Raw genomic sequence first — 18,260 nt, 5'->3', positions numbered from 1 at the left:
CTTCACAGCTTGGCTGCTATTGCTGGGCATGTCAAACCTCCGGAGGTAACAACAAGCAAAGGCCTGGCGCGTCAGAGTTTTGAGGCATGTAGTAAAGGTGCTTACAACAGTGTTTCCTAATGAACATTCAGGTACATCATTAATGCAAATAGTCACAAACAAGGCAAGCTGCAAATCCACAGGACCACAAAGGCCGTGAGATTCCCAGGTGGGTGTCTTTTACAAGCTTCTGCTCATTGATTGTACAATGCAAATCCTTCCTTAGATATGCTGCTATAAAATCATGGAGCAGTGCTACTGCCAATAGAATTGCATCCATTCATACCAGATCAAAATTTGACCCTCTCTATGAAACCATAAAATAGTGATATATGATGACATGGTGGAAGTCACCAACACAGGGTGCCAAAAAATCAGTGGCTAGGGCAAAACACGAAGTGACTTGTGACCTGTTGCAACAAAGCAGATTCAAAATATACCATTAAGAGGTATAGCAAAAATATTTGGAAGAATGGAAAATACTTACAGTTCCAAACTTGTCCCAGGGCCGAGTTCAACCAACTCAGAGATTCAATCCTTCCCCTTTTTCTTCACATCTACTTACATGGACCTTGTCAAACACCAGAAAACATGAAGTTAAAAGCAGAGGGCAAGAACAACAGAGAGAACAGCACATATCTCTGTCAGTATTTGAAGATGAGACTAATTTTCTAAAAAGAAAATTGCCCGAAACAACGAATAGATCCTCTAACAAGGCAGATCAAAATGATCTAACATTTGTTTAGTGGACTAGATACCAACATGAGTCATTTCCATTAAATCTTGCCTATTAACAATGGCATAGTGTGAAATTAGCACACGCTTGAACGGGCCATTGACCTTATATTGTGGTTATTTAACCTACTGTGTAATGGTGCACTGCACCATGAAAAAATGCAGTTCAAAGTGCGCAGCTGCCATAGTAGATTTAGCTTGTGTCCTCGGATGAGTTTGTGTGTTTAATTTACATCTATTTCCTATAAATACTGTGACCTCTTTGCTTCCCCTTCTGCATTTCCTTTTTTAAGTTTGCCTAATTGGGTGTTAGTTAGTTTTTCATTGCTGTTTTGTTTTGGGGTGTGGCGGAAACCAAAGATACTTATCTGCTATTGTTCCCACTAATAATGAACTACTTTACCAGCAGCTAGCTAAAGCGGTTCTGTAAAATCGGGATAAATCAGAGCCATTTCAGCGCAAAGCACGGAGTTGAGCTCAGATTGCGTAAGTTACTCCCAAGTCACAGGAGGAGCCAGGTCATATAGCAGACAGCAATCTAAAACCTCAAATTTGAATAGATGCCAGCTGACCCTCCTGCCATGAAAAACAATATCAGAAAAAGCAGCCAGGGAGGTAAGTGGTTAAGTGCAACAGCCACAGTTCCCTCAGAAGTCTTTCGATCCTGCAAAAGAGCACAGCAGCTTCAAGCCTGCATGAGCCTACCTTTCCAGCCCTTGAGGAAACACAGCCAGAGCACCGGGGCTGGATCCGAAAAGGGGGTTTGTCCCTCAACGATGGAATAGGCATTTCCAAAGAGGAGGTGAAGCTGACTCTGGCAGCCTTGAGGAAAATCTCAAAGCAGCTCTGAGGTGAAATGAGGGGAAAGCTAGGAGTTAGGCAAACTGGGAAATGCAGCAGCTGCCTTAGCCATTTAAAAGAAAATCACATATAGAGTAGATATGAACTAAGACAGAGCTTCTGAGCTACAAGTGCCATTAGGAAAAGGAGCCAAGCAATTGAGTACAAAGGAAGCTTAAAAACTGCATGTTTTTAGCTAAACAAACTAAACGTTAACACAAGAAATTGACATGAAGTTGGCTTTGAAACGGAAGAACTTTCCCTTCCTCCTCCCAGCACGGCAGCAAGCCAAGCTGAAAGCCCACGATCAAAGGTCAGTCCCTGTTCCTGAATCTCACTAGTTATCAGATCTCTGCTGGAAACAAAAGCTTTCACACTACAGTTGAGCACGTTTATAAGGGTTGCTGAAAGCTGCGTTTCAATTAATGCAGAGGTAATGCGCTTTGGGTTCTGGACGACATCAGTATGTTAGATATTTCGAGTGGCAGTGAGTCAATCCTCTCTAGTACTAGCAGCTTGGCAGGCAAAGTACCCACTGGGAATAGGAACTTCGCTATGCTTTCCCCTCCCAGGAGGGGGCCAGGGTGGAGAGGTGCACAGTTTTGCCACTTGCGCCATGCTAGGCTTTTTAGGTAAGCCGTGCACTTTGGTTTCCAGGATTATCAGCTCAACATCGCTATTAGAGCTCTACAGTTATTCTAATAAAAACACATTTTAAATCTTGCTTCAGAAAATCCCCAGCTTCTGCAGATGAAAGGCTCCTAACTTGGATTTTGAAAGCTAGCTTTTGTTCCTATTGCTTAAACATCCCTCCCGTCAGTCGTAGAGGCCCACCTATCTTCGTAGAGGCCCACCTATCTACGTTCCCCAGAAAGTTAGCGTCTCTCCACTTCTGTTGAAAATTATTATTTATATCACATGTGAAAGATCTGCAAGTGAGGTCACAAAAGTAATTATTTATCCTTAGGGAAGGAAACACATAGCATTTCCCATTCCCTTTATGAAAGACCTTTTGGTTTTTCTTGATTTGGGTTTTGGCTACCAACTGCATTCCACTTTTTGACCTTGAGCTGTTGGGAAGCAGCATCTGCATTAGAGAATTGACAAAAAACTGAAACAGTTGCCCCTTTTTGAGAATTTGTGTGGGATTGTGCACCCTTTCTGTGGAGTGTTCCTGGCCTATCGCTAGAAGATAGCGCCCACTACCTATTTGAATTTTTCTGCATCTCTCAACATGTATCCTTGTACAAACTAAGACTTTCATCACAGCCCGTAAGAGCTACTCTCTCATGGAAAACCCTAGAAAAATTACCTAAAGATGAATCTGAAAAGCATCATACTAGTTAACAGAAAGGCAGGGGACAGGAGATTTTGCCCATGATATTATGCTTGGCAACTCCATCCTGGCTGGATCACACGCCTATACCAAAGGCCTGGTAGAAAATCAAGTCAAAGAAGAACAGAATAAGATAAATGTACACACAACATCATATATCTCACACAAGTGGGCTAAAATGAAGCAGAAGAACAGAAGAGGAAAGAAAGGGATGATATAGCCACAAGCACTGATTAAGTTGTGAGCTTTAAGAAAAAACAAATCTTTCCTTCATTGAAGTAAACGATAGTTGGGACTGAACATTACCCAAATTTAATATGCATCAAATAGAGAAATGAAGATGTATTTTTTTTAAACTAGTGAAATTTACTTAGCAGAGGGTTGGCACAAATTCTAAGCAGAAATTAGGACCCACTTCAATCCATAAAACAGTACTTAAAGTCATAGACTGCTCTGTTCACAAGGGCTCATTTCATCCTTCAACAGGCAGAGAAAGGAATGGAAAAGAAAGGAGGAAACCAATGCAACAGCTTCAGAAAGAAATCTAACTCACAAGTTCGAAAATTGCAGCTCAGTGCGCTTCATTTTTTCTTTTAAATAATTGTGGCATTTATTCCTCTACAGTGTATTCAAGTTCCTTGAATGTTCATCACTTCAAAAAGGAATTTGATAGAGTGGAGTGGGAGTGCATAGCAGAGTATGTGATTTAGATTACCTACGGCTTTCTCCAAAAATGTACATTTGTTTCTACAACAGCTGATTCTGGAGACATGCCAGTTAAGTAGGTAACACATATAAGAAAGGCAGCAGTCCTATTTTTTCTTCTTAGCAATTACCACTTCAATTAAAATTAGCAGCATTTTTCTCTAGTCTTTGTCCTATTGCTGAAATATGTTCAAACACAAAATTGCTTGGTGTAGGGCAAATAATCTGTATTTTACGCAGTGTCTAAGGCCTTAGGGTGGCAGAAATCTCTGCAGAGGACTCTTCTGCACTTTTATAGAGCTTCTTGGCTTCGCTGAGCACTCTTGACTTCACTGTGGCTCTGGAAAGGTGTGGAGCTTGGTGCAGACAGAGCCCACATCAGCAAAAAGCATCAATAAAAGTTTTCAGGTTAGAGATTAATAACAACAGAGCTCTGTGTACCTTCCTTGCCAAAGCAGTGCAGCCATGGAAAAACTGAAATGAAGGGGGCAAAGTCTGCTTTCCTGCTCTCTATCAGAGCAAGGAAAAACCGGCTTTCACTTGCTGCTTTTCTCCCAGGTCCACCTATTCAAGCTGATCTTGAGAGGTGCAGAGATCATAGTGCAAAAAGCAGCATTGTAGTCCAGCTGCCTTGAGTCACCTGGTTTCCATTTGAAGTTTAACCTCTTTATCAATGACCCTTCACCATTGCACACAAAAAAGAGACCTTGAAATCCACAGGCTATAAATTAATTAGTGTTTTAACTCCCACAGAGTACTTAGTATTGAAACAAGGATGATTGAGTTTCTTTGGAGGTTTAATTGTCACATTTTATTCTGCAGATCTAAGAATTAAGCCATCATATGTACCAAATGCATCCACTATGGTTAGTTATTTTGCATATAACTCTTGATTTCACTAGCTGATTCAACATTCATTTGTGCACAAAGATCAAAACCCCAGCCAGAGTCAGGTCTTGCTGAAAGCTCTGACTCATTCTTATAAATTCTTTTGCTTTAGGGCCTTTCTTACTGACTTTTATATTCTTTAAGAAAGACTGTCTAAGAAAAAAATCTTTTCCCTCATTTACTGATGCTAGTGAGAGTAATGGCTTTTGTTCACAGTCTTTATATAGCATCATAACCGTTCTCCTCTGGGTTTTCCATGAAACAGCCTACTTTCTCATCAGTACCCACCAAAGTCAGCTGAAATGTTTCTATGAATTCCAGTAGGCATTGAAATGGGCCTTTAGAAAAATCAACTTTTGTAGTTTTACCAAAATCTGTACTTTCTATTAGGAGATCCTTTCAAAGGAAGGTTTTAATGCTTAGGTCTATTATGTAAGATACAGAACAAGTCGTAGGCCCACAGCTGCTAAACTGAAAATAAATGGAAACACTCTGAAATCATGCCTGCCTCTCAGAGCTCTGTTTTCTCCATTATTCTAAAACAGGGTGGGAAAACGCTTGTCAGGTTCAACAGACAAATGACCAGTGCTAAAATCTTTATGTATATCCAGTTAGTCTGGTGGGTTGTCGGTCAAAAGGAGGAGGAGATGACAGCCCTCTTAGCAGTCTACTCTCCCCAGCGTTGGCTGTCACAGAGTCTACTATCTGCTAACCTCTGACAGATGCATCGAGAGCCTTCTCCAGAGTTACATGATGGTTCACCTTTGTTTATCTGCTAAACCGTTCCAAGGATAATTGCTGTATTTCAGCCACAACATACTAAGAGTACTAGGCTCGGATGATAAATTTCGTATCAGATGAAGGCTCATGGAAAAGGGGGGGATTTATCCTCTCTCTTTAAAAAAAGATATTAGATTTAATCCTAACCTCAGGCAAGACTTTTTGCTCATTGTGTGCCTGTGAGATTAGGATACTAACATTCAGTGTCTGTTCCCTCTCGTGGCACAACCTTTCTTTTTGCCACTGCTATCCTTCTTCCTGTTTTAAAAACGTAGTTGCGATCTACAGCACACAAAATAGATATTCAGCAGCAGATCAGCATTTCAGGAGGCTCACATTTTTTTAAACACAATTTCCTTATCACATGAGTAAAGCACTTTTTCCCCCCCACTTAGCTTATCAGGACTTTGAATACATTGGTTACTATGATTGCTATAGCAGTGCTCCCTTAACAAGCTGACTACACCGACGGGACTTAGTAAAGCATAGCCTACTACACCACTAAATAGAGACAAGTTTTCCTAGCGTGGGGGATGACTGAGTCTAGCCTTAGGCTCATTCATGTCCTGCTCCCTTATCACAGGGGTATGACCCAGCTAGGTTAACTTAATGTTGATCTACAACTTCTAGAACCAAAGTCCCCGCAGAAAGAATAAAATAATAGTAGTAGTAATAATAAACAGTCAGTCTTCAATTCCAACCTTCCTCACTAGACTCATTTTCCTTGCTTCATTCCTCTCCCTCCATCCCAGCAAGAAAAACAGCGTCTCCTCCTTTGGAGGCTGCACAATAGAACCCCTAACCAGAGCAGACCCCATGAGCCTTTATTTCTAAAGCACCAGGCTCATCATCCCTAACTTCACGCTAAACCCAGCATTTCTACCTACAAGCCCAGCCTAAGGCTTTCGGGTCCCATTTACAAAATGGCCTTGCTTCATTAACAGAGTCCTTACTGTCAGATCTTCAGTCCTAATCCCTAAGGATGTCCCATATCTCCAAGCAACCATGTTTCCTTTTTCACGTGAGTTTATATTCACTCCCTCCATTTAGGGTAAATAAAACAGAAGAACAGAAGTAAACTCGAGCGCCCATTCCCCAGAAGGGCCCAACTCCCATGTAACACCAACCTGAATGCAGATGTACGCAGGGGACAATTTAGACCAGCAGCAAAGCGCTCATTTCACCTGAGCTTCTGGGACGCTGGTTGTGGATCAGCAAAGCTGATAGAGAGGTTAAACCTTAGGCATGAAAACAGCCCCAGTCAAATCGAAGCTCTGTTTCTGAGTAGTGACATTACCTACTCACTTACCTACTTAAATGCTTAACTGCATCAGAGCTGATGTGACCTAGCTTTGGCTCTAGATTTAAACTCTAGAGGCTGGGTTTGTCACTTGCTGCTTTAGAGAAGCATAGCAAGCCTCCTTTTTCACAGATACTGAACTCCAGCAGGTCTAGCCTACATCAGGGGAAATCATGAGTCCTACGGAAAACTCTGAAATTTAGGCAAATTATGTGCAAAGGAAGATTGTACACATAATGCAGCCAAATAAGTAAATTTTGGCAATAAAAGTCATTTACTGAGGAAACAGCATTCAGAGAGGACAAATTAGCTGGGAAGTGCTCTTCTGAAAAATTACTTTATTTGCCCAATTTCCATGTAAGCTATCAGCCAATCTTAGAAACGACCATAGGGGTTTCCAGTCACTGAAGCACTGTTGCCAGCTATTTCCATGCCACAGAGATGACAAAGACCCATTGAACAATCCTCCCTTCCTCCATACTGTCTTTAGGCTCCTTTTATGCTATTTTCTAAGTGGTGACATTTTTAAACATGAAGATTCCATCTGGCACTCTGTCCTCCTTTCTCTCCGTTTCTAAAGCACTGTAGGATCTGTGATTCACCATTGCTATATGCACAGTACAGAGGGGCAGCAGACAGGCTCCAGGAAAAACCTCCGGCATATGGGTCCTCTACAGACGTAAAGCCAACACCACCAGCTCTGCATAGCCCCTGCAGCGCACGGTTCTTGATAAAGGAAAGTCATGAAGACTTAAAAGAAAGATAGTACAAGGCTACAGTTCTGCCAGTCCTCCTGAGAGTCACCGGAACAGGATCATAAGTTAGGTCACTATTTATTTCCACAAAAAAATTTATTTATTTAGCTCTACTGAATAGGAGAGTGCCAGACACAAGCACTAGTTCATGAATAAGCCTGGCCCTTAACCCAAACCGTATGAATTGACACAAGCATGAAAACATAAAGGTAAATCTCTTCTTTAAAAGGTTCCATTTCCTTCAAGCATATAGAGGTACTCATCTCCAGGGCAGCAGCTGCCAGCCATAATCTATCCATCTCAAGAGACGAATAGTTAGTGTGAGAGTGAGATCACATCCGCACAATACATCTTAGCTAAAGATAACTTGTTAATGAACAAGCTAGTTTTATGAACAAATAAATTAGGGAAGGTCAGTAAAGATGCCCTCTTTTAATAAAATAATATAAAACTTTCCCAAGAGATCCAGAGCAGCAAGTGAATTTGTGTTTGTTTAAAAACTCCAGGGCCACGTATTCTGCTAGTATTAATCAGGGCCCTTTACTGCTCTGAGGTTAGCCTGTTTATATCAGCTGAGGATGAGACCTCCCCTAGATGTGATTCATCATTAGGTATAAAAGATAACTGTGCTAACATGAGCAACATTAATACTGATACAAGACAGGAATAAGGTAGAGGAGAACTTGGCCTTCTCCAAGAAGCACAGAGTGCATCTTAGATGGGTTTTGCATTTTTAGAAGCAAGTCCTAATTAAATCATCCACCACTAAGTGGGTGAATGGACATTTTTTTGGTTGAGCAATAAGCAGAAGGGCTTAACGGTCTGTTAAAGCTTTTTATCCCCCCGCGTGGCCATTTTCAGTCCATCTACTGCCTGCCTTTTGAGGTATGACAGAGTTAAAAATATTCCCTGAAGGTATTATGACACTGCAGCAGATGTCACTGACTTGGCACTATTTGAAGGGTCTATTAAAAGTAATGCAATTAATTACTTAGATTGTCATCACAGCACTGCTTTTGAGATGCTTAAAATGGTTTATTAGTGATAGCCTAATCCTGGAAAGTGCTGAGCACCTTCACTCTCAACCATAGAAGTTGAGAGAGACAGAGGGTCTGTGGCAAGCTCCCTAGTCATTTAGCATCCTCAGCTCTGCTCCTGAAGTTACTTCTGAACATGACACTAAGTATTGGGTATGATGCCACGACTTCAAAGAGACCTACCTGACCCAGCACTAAGCACTTTGGCCAGCCCTAGGTGATTGGAGTACCGAATGCTTTAATTGCTAATGATTTAGGGAAGGGATTATCTGTTTTGTATATTCTATAGGAGATAGCAACCTTAAGTACCAAAGACCTCATGCAGACAAATGTTGAATCCTGCACAGGGAACTGGGAGCTACAGCATCTACAGAAACCTCAATGAAAGGCAGTGGCTCCTAGTGTCTACTGAGTACTGAACTCAACCAAAGCTGGAAGTACACCTTTACTATACTGTTTGGCTGCATCTTATTTCTTCCTGCAGAAGTATCTCTTGGGTTCTGCTAAGTTGTTACCAACACATTTGACTTCCATCTTGGGACAAAAAACACAATATAGACACAGCATCCTTGAAAAATTGCTGAGCTCTGCTCAGTGACAGTAACGACAGCAGCTATTGCCAATAAAATGAAAAGGAACAAATGCTGAAAGGAAAAAGGTCTATAGGCATACAGAGGGTAACAGAAGTAAGAGTAAACTACTGACTAGGTCTCTAAAGCACAAATCTTCAGTTAATTTCAGTTGCTGATACTGCTGTTTCATTTTAGATATTTTACACATAATTTACTCTCAATATTTATTCAGATTGCCTCAGATATGAACCAGGTCATGCAAACTCAAATCTGCCTAAGCACTGTTAACAGAGTCAGAATAAATACGAATCTGAAATATGAAAAAAGAGGGAACTCTCTAGGCACCTCCTCCTCAGCACCTTCATTGATATGAAAGAGAGTAAACAGCACGCTAATAACATTCATATTCAGTATTAAACTTGAACTTTTGTCAAGTGCTACCAATGGCTGAGAAATATTACAAGGGAAGTAATATAAAGGAGCACGGTTAAACTGTAAGGAAAATATTATACAAAGATTTAGAACCTCACCCAAAGTCTGTTGAATTTGGGGTAAAAAGTCCTCTTGATTCAGTGAAGCTTTAGATCTTTCTGAGGTCAGGAGAATTCAAACTAATTTTTTTTTTTTTTTTTTGCAGAAAAAAACAAGATGCAGATTCTCCTCTCAGGTCAGAGAGGAATCTAAAAAGCAGCAAAAGTGGAAGTGTACTAGAAGTGAAAGCGGGCAGCTAGCTCCACCCAACTATTCCATGCTGTTTGGCAGCAAACTAATATACTTTGGGCTACAAACACATATATACATGATTTGGTGTGTGATTTGGTGAGTGAAGGTATCCAGGCTAGCTCGACTGAAGTAGTTGTGTTACCCAGACCTCTATGGTCATGCTGGCTTGGCACCCCATTTAATCTCACTGAGAGGAGTAGGATGCATGACCTCATCAGCAGGGAGTGTCAGAGCAACCTGCTAGCATGTCTATACTGCTCTCCAGAACCCAGGTTGGCTAATTTTCAGGTAGGATGCTGGATTATGCTCTCAAATCCGTGGAAGGTCTACCAGCTGTTGAAGTAAGGGCTGTGAGAAAAAAACAAAACCAAACCAAACCCCAGCAATTACTTAGCTGTATAGACTGCCATTACTGGCTGCACTCATTTGAAGAGCTGAAAGGTTCCTTGCAGCTCCTAGAAAAGCTGCCAGATGCTGCCTGCCAGCCACAGTAGTGTCCCCAGTGAGGTGAACTCTCTCCTGGGAATAAAAAGCTATACTTGATCCCAAAGTAGAGACTGTGAATGACCAGGCTGAAATTACTCTTTGTTTGAACTCTGTGAAACTCCATAAGACGTTCACCATTTGAGTGTCTTTCTGTTCCGCACTGACTTCTTTTTTAATTCCTATGAGTTAAAAGAAATGATTAACTGGAATTCAATTGACCTTCTGTTGTTTAAGACTGAGTCTTGTTTGTTATGTTCATACAAGGTGGCACAGAACTAAGCAGACGCCTAACCTAGACAGGCAGGATTTTACGTTATGTAAAGCATAAGCAGATTGCAAAGCAAAGCTACTATTAACCTCTGCTTAATTTCTTCTAAAAGGATTTTTTAAAAAAATTTTAACACAAGGGCAAAGTGAAAACTGTATTTCAGAATAAGGCCTATTAAAAGCAAAGGCTAGTGAGATAATACATGACTCAAGCACATTGCAATGCTTCCTTCATCTGTCTTTTCTATTTAGGCTGAATCTTTTCGTGTTTGGTGGTGCCTCCTGCCCTATATACTGCAGTCTCCGAAACAACGAATCCTTGATCCCAGGAGCCTCTACATATTTATGTAATAGTAATAATCATAACTATTCCAAGACAGCAGAGGGAGTTACCTCAGGGAAGATTAGCTCATGGTGTAGATTTTAAGGGTTTACTGCTTGGTTTGGGAAACATCTGTTGAATATAAAGAAGCAATTGTATTGCTACTTTCTTCTTTCTTCAACACATGCTAGAAGCTTCTTATTCAGGATACTCAAGCAACCTGTGTGACAAACTACTGCCTGAATGCTTTCTCTTATGAGCACCACTATAATGAATCCTGCCATCACAGATCCAGGTAGTAATATTACAGTCTGATCTCTGTAAGGACATTTCAGGACCCTGCCAGGAGGAGATCAGAGAGGGAACTGGAACAAACAAGGACTTAACTGCCAAGAGGGAAACAGAGTGCAGACAACTAGCCTAAACAATGACACAGACGGGTACAGAGCCAAAATTCCTTACTTCTTGTCCAGTAGGACAAATCAGGGAAACATTCCTGCTTTTCTCAATCCTATTTCATCACCTGCCACTCTGCAGAGGGCTGACTATGGATCTCAGAGACACTGCAAACAGGAAGACCTACCAAGTGATGTAGCACCTCTCTCCTTTTATAAGAGTAGGACTGCTTCCTCTTGGTTAACGTGGTTTTAAGTATATGTAATGAGGCTACCACCCACCACTGTTGCCTGATCCTCAAGAGCTAGGTGCTCTACTGTTGTTGAGTTCTTTCAGCTGTGTTTGGATCAATCCTGTGCGTCTTGAACGCTTCTTGAATCTTTCCTCAGATTTCCATATCCAAAAGACTTAATTAAAATTCAAAACTTCCATTATTTGCAGAAGTTCGATGGTGATGGAGTCCCAAGACCCTGCACTAGGATTTTTAACATTTCTAACCACCTTCTGGTTCAGAATAAGCAAGAGGTAGGCACCTTAGAGCAGCTGTCCATAAAAAGTCTGACTAAGGTTAGATTAGACAAGCTGTGCAGCTTCAGGGTGAATGTGTGTTTCTCCGTTTCCTCCTAACTCCTCCATTAGAAAGTATGTAGGGTGCTGACTTGACCCTAGCACCTGCACAAGATTTTGACCAGCCAAAGGGCTTTAGTTGATACCATCTTCAAATCAGACTTTCAACAGTCTCTGGAAGAAGTCATAGTGTTCAAACTTACTTCACAATTAAAGATACAAAAAAGGGCAAAAGAGAATAGTGACATTAACTTTCAAAATACCTTGTTCTGACTTAAATCACATACAAATATCCAGAATAATAATTGTAATGAGATGCTTTTGGCTTGTCAAGTTAAAGAAGTACAAAAGCTTTTCTCCGAGTGTTAAGAGAATGTGTGACATGCTTCCATTTTGTTGAATTGGAAATTTCTCAGATCAAACTTGTTTGTTTGAAGATGTTCAACTGTTTTGCTTCAGTAATTTTGCTGTTGTCTTCTGAACAGCTGATTATTTCCAACATTTTCTGTTAATAAGAGGCACTTAAACATAAGCAAAGTACCACTGCATCGTGATTTCACAGCATGCACCATATGCAGTGCTCTGAATTAGATAAGAACAGTGTGATTTAACTTTTCCTCTGCTGTTTCAGTGATTCTGGTCACCCCCAGAAAGACATGAACAGAGCCAGTGCAAATATTCACACCAAAAAACTATACTGACAAACAAGCGAGTTCAAATTTAAATCCCAAACTATGCCTTTTGTGTGTGTAGTCCTAGTACATCTCACATGATGAATCAATCATTCAGTTTTCTGATGCCCCACAGAAGAAAATAGCCTTTTGACACCCACCTGCCCAGCAGGCTGGGCTGAGAAGAGAGGTTTGTTTCAAGCTGTACTATTCATATCTCTTGGTAGAACTGTGATACTATACCATGCAATGCATATTTAAGGATTCCTTAAAACTACACAGGTCTGTTTTATGCCCGTTGTTGTTCTTGAGGTATAAGTACGAAATCTGGGCTTAAATATATTTTCAACACATGACTACATTTTCTGCCCACATGGCTATATTTTAGGGGAACAGTCATTAACTTACTTGCAGTTACAGTCCCGTCACTGATGTTCGGAGTTGTCAGTTTGCAGGGATTGTTTTATAGTTTTGTTAAAACAGTCTTTATAGTTATGCAAAGTGAAGACAGTTTCCAAGAGGAGTTTTGCAGGGATATTTGGCTTTGAAAGTACAGAGGTCCAGATTTTGTATTTCACTGATCAGATTCGTACATTATTACAATATCCATTCTTTATAACAGCATCTTAATACCCAAGCTTCACACGTACTGGTGACTTAGCCTAAAAAGCTGAAGTGTTTCTGAGCAATAGAAATATCAAAGTGCTCTGAAGACCTGGACTTAAGGTTTAAGACAGCCAACAGTACAGAAGCATTTATCTCAATATGTTAAATCTTGGTTTACAGATTAGGAGTCATAATTTGATCTCACATGCACTAGAGCAAACCTGACTTCTACGGTATCATTCTATTTGTTCACCAGTAAAAAGAGGACAGGATCTGCCCTTGACTGACAGCTATCAAAAAGCATTGTCTGATATCTGGTTGAGGATCTGTTTGCTGAGGCAGTGCTCTCCACATGGTACCTAGTGGGTTTCCATATCAGAGCAACCTGGGTGTCATTCTCAGAGAAGTAGGCAGACATTCAAGTATTCCCCGATCCCCTGCAGCACACTAGCAGGGCACAAGGGGGTCATCTGAACATAGAGCACTGCAATAGTGCAATGATGGAGTTAACAGCAATGCTACAGTGAGACAAGCTACAAACATTACCAAGGCAGAAGACTTAAATAATTCATATCCCTGACTCCCCTCCTGGTGCTTATGCTACAAGACAGTGATCTTTCCAAAAAGAGACTTCACCTGGCACTTGATGTCAGCAGGGAAAGGAGGGCACCAGAACAGGATACAGGGGGTCTTTGCAAGTTGCATCTCACCTCGGCTGTTTCCTGCATTTTCCACCCTTGGATAGCTCTAAACCATCACACAGTGAGCAGCCTGCCTTTGTCCTCTGTAGACAGGACGGGTAGGGGGGTCCCAATTTCAACATTTCCTTCACATGTGCAAGGACAAACAAAAAAAACCCTCACACATCACACCAAACCACAGACTGTATTCTAACTGTATTCTAATTGCATTCACATTGCAGTTTAACAAGCTTAACTGACAACTATGCACTTCTACAGCCAGCCATGTCCACTGGATCCCTATGCACTGTCTGTGTAATTAGAAGTATGTTTTATCTATATCTTTGAATAAATCTGTCTGTCCATATGCTCTAGTTATCAGAGAGAAAGGTTAAAAATACATCCTATGTGTAGAAAAACGTAAGATAGATCCTCACCAGTAAACTAGGAAATGAGTAAATCCCCCAGTCTTCTGAACAGTTCTTTTGCAGTGACAGCTCCCTCCTTCCCACACACACACACACTTTCACATGCCTGGCAAAGGCAGGGGGCGGGGGAAAGCGGAGCTTTGCAATGTTTTCTTGAAGCTCCTCAGACCTCGGCTACTTCCAATCAAAGGAGAGGGAGCAAATTTCCAAAGCCTCTACCGATCTCAGCCGAGAACTGGCACTATGCTCAGATTATCACATGCACTGCTGAGATGCAAGTTCACTGAGCCAAAGAAGAGGGTGCATGCACATGTCCCTCTTAAAGGCATGAAACCAGGGCAGGAGGGAAATCTCAAACCTACTGAGATGGCTTGCAGTACTGGAACTCTGATCTGAACTGACAGGAAGCAATGGCAACCAAATCCAACAGCACTGCAGTGGCTCCTGAGCACTGACAGAAGATGCTGAACGCGGGTGAGGAATAAAAAGAGGAGATGCACAGAGCAGAGGTAATCCTGGTACTGTTGACACCATTATGCTGTATACATCTGAAAGGTTTCCAGCTGAAGCTGCTTTGCAGCACTGGCTCCTCTTCCCATTCCCCTCCTCCTCCCCTCCCCCCCCCCACCCCCCCAAATGCATGCACTTTTAAAGACTCTGTTTTATAGATGCTAGATATTGTACTGGGAAGTAGATGGAAAGGCTTCTTCCAGGAAAGTCTTAAGAGACGTTAGCAAATGACAAATAAAACATGCTTGAGAATAAGCTATATAGTTTATCCAATCATTTTCCCTTTACTAAGCGTTACAGGATTCTGAGCCAAGATAAAAGCTGCCCAGAATTCAAGGGCTGTTTCAGCCATCAGCTTGGGCCTGAATTCTTTGCAGAGTACATCGCATCTACAGAATCAGTTCAGTCTCCAGAAACAGATCTACAAACACAGATCTTGCCTTCACAAAGACTGTGACAACAGTTATGGCAGCTCCCCACTGTCATCTTTATCTAGCCATTGAATATCATTATAGAGGGGAAGAGGAGAGGAGAAAACACATGCAATTGCATGCTTGGGATGCAAAACAGCTTTAAGCATAAGTAGATTCCTACTGCCCTCTGCTGTAATATGCTTATAAAACTAGAAGGGAGTATCAAGCAAGATAGTAGTCTAACATCCACACGAGATATTAAATTCAGACTATGTTAAGACTGTGGTAAGGGGAACAAGATAGCTAAAAAACCAAGAGGCTTTGATTTCTTGCTTCACCTTCTAATTCTTTAAGTGTCCTAAACAACTTTTTTGTACATACGAGAAAATTGACTTCAGGCTGATCCCTTCTCATATTTTGTTATTAGATCATGTATTTTGGATTATTATGTGTCCATAGTTTGCAGTTCCATAGGATACAACCTTGACTGTACCATCTTTTGATTTTTGTTTTTCTTTTGCTTTAGAGCTTATCAGATGTTGACGCAGACTGTATCAAATTATTAACTCCCAATTGAGTCTCCTAAGTGCCCCAGTGAAGCAGGCTGCAGTGAAGAGTCTTTCACACTACACAAGCAGCGCCAAGCACATACCAAACTTCTGGAGTGAAACAGTAGTTAGGTTGTTCAGATAGAACACCATCATGCTAAGTAGTTTATACACATGTAAAAAGAAAAAGCTCTAGTTTACAGAACGTATAATCAAACTCACTATCTTAAAACTAGATGGTGATACCACTTAGGTTATAGATAAAGGAAAGGGGGTCACTGTACAATACTGATGCTTATTTTTGTAGGTTCCTCCCCAAACAGAGAATTCCTTTCTGCTCTCTTATTTCCAAGAGTTTTTAAAAGATCCTCTAAAGCTTTGTTACAAGACTTTTATACCAAAACGTGAGTAACTTTTTCTTCCACTTACTTTCTTCCATGTATTAAACACTAGCAAGACTAAGTTTACTGAAACTGGCTAAGATATATTGTGCTTCTTTTTCTCACCTCTGCTGTTCATGTAAACAAAAATCACTTCCAGTGTAAGAGGAGATATAATTAGAAATAATAAGCAAGATGCAACTATTCAGTTTGAATTTTTTTCCTCTTGAAATAAAACAGACAGCACAGTGATAGGAGCACTACCATAACATGGAAATTTTAGTTTACAAACACTGCATGTGTGAAAGAATGTGTTTTTATATATATATATATATATTATACACACACATATGGGCATGGAGATGTTAAGATGACTAGTTCCTATTAAAAGGAAGAGGAACTGAATATCCAAATCAGTTAAGCAGATTTGAAAGTCTCTTCTATGACGAGTTTGAAATGCCAGTGTTTACTCTTGCTTGTAATTTCATTCTAACAATCTTTTCAGTTTCCCTACAAATAGCAATATTTAAGGAGGAAGGGTAACTTTGTGGCCAAAGCTGCAACACGTGGACACGGCCCAGGGAATATTCATGCAAGGTTCTGTCCCATATATAAGTTCACACCTGCACATATCTGCAACACCATTAAGCTAATGGGATCCAGTGCCTTTTTACTACCCTCCCTGAACTTTGCAAGAGCTTCCTATATAAGCTGCTATACCTTCAAAGGGAGGACTAACTACAGCTCTCAAATAGCTCAAGTCTGTCTGCCTTTAAGGGTGCATTCAATTTTCACGTAAGGGACAAACAGTAGCTAATCAGTCATTTGAGCTGTGGGAAATCCTGAGAATAGACTGCAGAACAGAGCCTGCAGGCAACTGCACAAATGTTAGTGAGAACAATAACGTGGAATATATTGGAAAGGGCCAGGGACACTCGCCTACAGGACACAGGAGTCAGAAGCTTTGCAGAATGTCCAATTTCTGTTTTTCATTGATTCTTAACTAGTGGCACGCATGATGGAAGAATCTACTATCCTTATGTTATAGCAGATATATTTAATTGATCTCAGAACCAAGTCTCTGGGGGGTGAAATAATAGGTCAAAAATCACATTCTCTTTCCAAGTGCAGCCCTGTAACTTCACTGAAGTCAAATAACACTGGAGAAAAAACTCGACATCCTATTTCTTTTTTTTTTTTTTTTTTAAAAAGGATAGAGATGGGTAGAATGTGCGGCAAAACACTGCTGTGCAAAGCCCTAAGGGACCACTAAGCTATTTAAGAAAGGATCAAGCAGGTAGAGGCTCAATCTACTCGCTGAGAAAGCATGCATGAGCAGGGAATAAAGATGACAAATAGTTAGCAAAAGATTAGGTCTGGCATTAATGTCCTTTGCTGTCTTGTCAAAGAACCCCTACTTATGATCCTGATTTGGAAAAATGCCAGAACTTTTCCTTAAAGTTTGGTATGTAAACAGTCCTACTGATTGAAAGGGAACAACTGCTGTACTTAACTTTAAGTACACACTTAGGTGCTCCACTGAATCAGTGTTTAAATGGATTAGGAACTGTTAATCCATTTAAGAAGTTCTTTTTACCTTATCTACCTAGAGAACATCATCTAATAAATTGATTTGAAAGGCCAATGTATACTACTGTTCTAAACCACTCTTCAAATAGTGCAAAACTAAAGTTAATGGAACACCATTTTGAACCCTAACATGAATACGACTTACTGGCTTTAAGGAGAGTAGTACGGCTTGAAATGATAAAATGTTTCTGGTTTCACTATAATCTCCAGTCAATTCTCAAGTTCGCACAAAGCCTCCTCTCTTGTAACATTTATTTTACTTCCTAGAAGAAAGAATGTATATAGAGCAGAACACTTCAGGTCCTAAATTATACTACTCCTTTTGGCATACAAATGATTTCATAGAAGTTGATTACCTAAGTGGAAGGAAAGGCCTGTCCTCTCCCTTTCATAAGCTTAGTCTGATTGATCAAATATTCATCTTCAAATCTGATAGCTACTATTGTTTGCAGACTCTGTAAAAGGCTACAATACTACTTTGCCATCAAATTATAAAGTCCCCAAATGAGGATGGGTGAAGGCAGGTGAACCAGATTTGCTTTCTGCCAGAAGCATCATAGAGAACAAAGAAGCCGTATCACCTTATTTACTCTTCAGCATGAAAAAGTGTCTCCCTGGGACAGCTCAACAACATGAGGACTATCAGGCTTATCTTAAGGCTTTGTCCTCTTCCTTAGTTAACAGTA

General features: G+C 40.7%; 1 long non-coding RNA gene across 3 annotated transcripts in view; it reads right to left on the bottom strand.

Moving 5' to 3' along the window:
- Window positions 1-14,207, bottom strand: part of LOC104144978 (uncharacterized) — a 48,960-nt gene extending 34,753 nt beyond the window's left edge. For 2 of the 3 annotated variants that reach the window (XR_011140375.1, XR_011140376.1), the window contains exons 1-2: window positions 9,518-9,659; window positions 527-610 (exon numbers count right to left, since the gene is read on the bottom strand). This is a non-coding gene — a long non-coding RNA (uncharacterized lncRNA). Of the gene's footprint in view, window positions 1-526; window positions 611-9,517; window positions 9,660-14,142 lie in introns of those variants that run through there. The other variant, XR_694214.2, reaches the window with a different exon arrangement.
- Window positions 14,208-18,260: the final 4,053 nt, after the last annotated feature.

This window comes from Struthio camelus, chromosome 3 (assembly GCF_040807025.1).
Source record: "Struthio camelus isolate bStrCam1 chromosome 3, bStrCam1.hap1, whole genome shotgun sequence".
NCBI classification, from domain to species: domain Eukaryota; kingdom Metazoa; phylum Chordata; class Aves; order Struthioniformes; family Struthionidae; genus Struthio; species Struthio camelus.
Note: the sequence above shows the minus strand (reverse complement) of the source record. Positions and strands in the feature narration are given on the sequence as shown.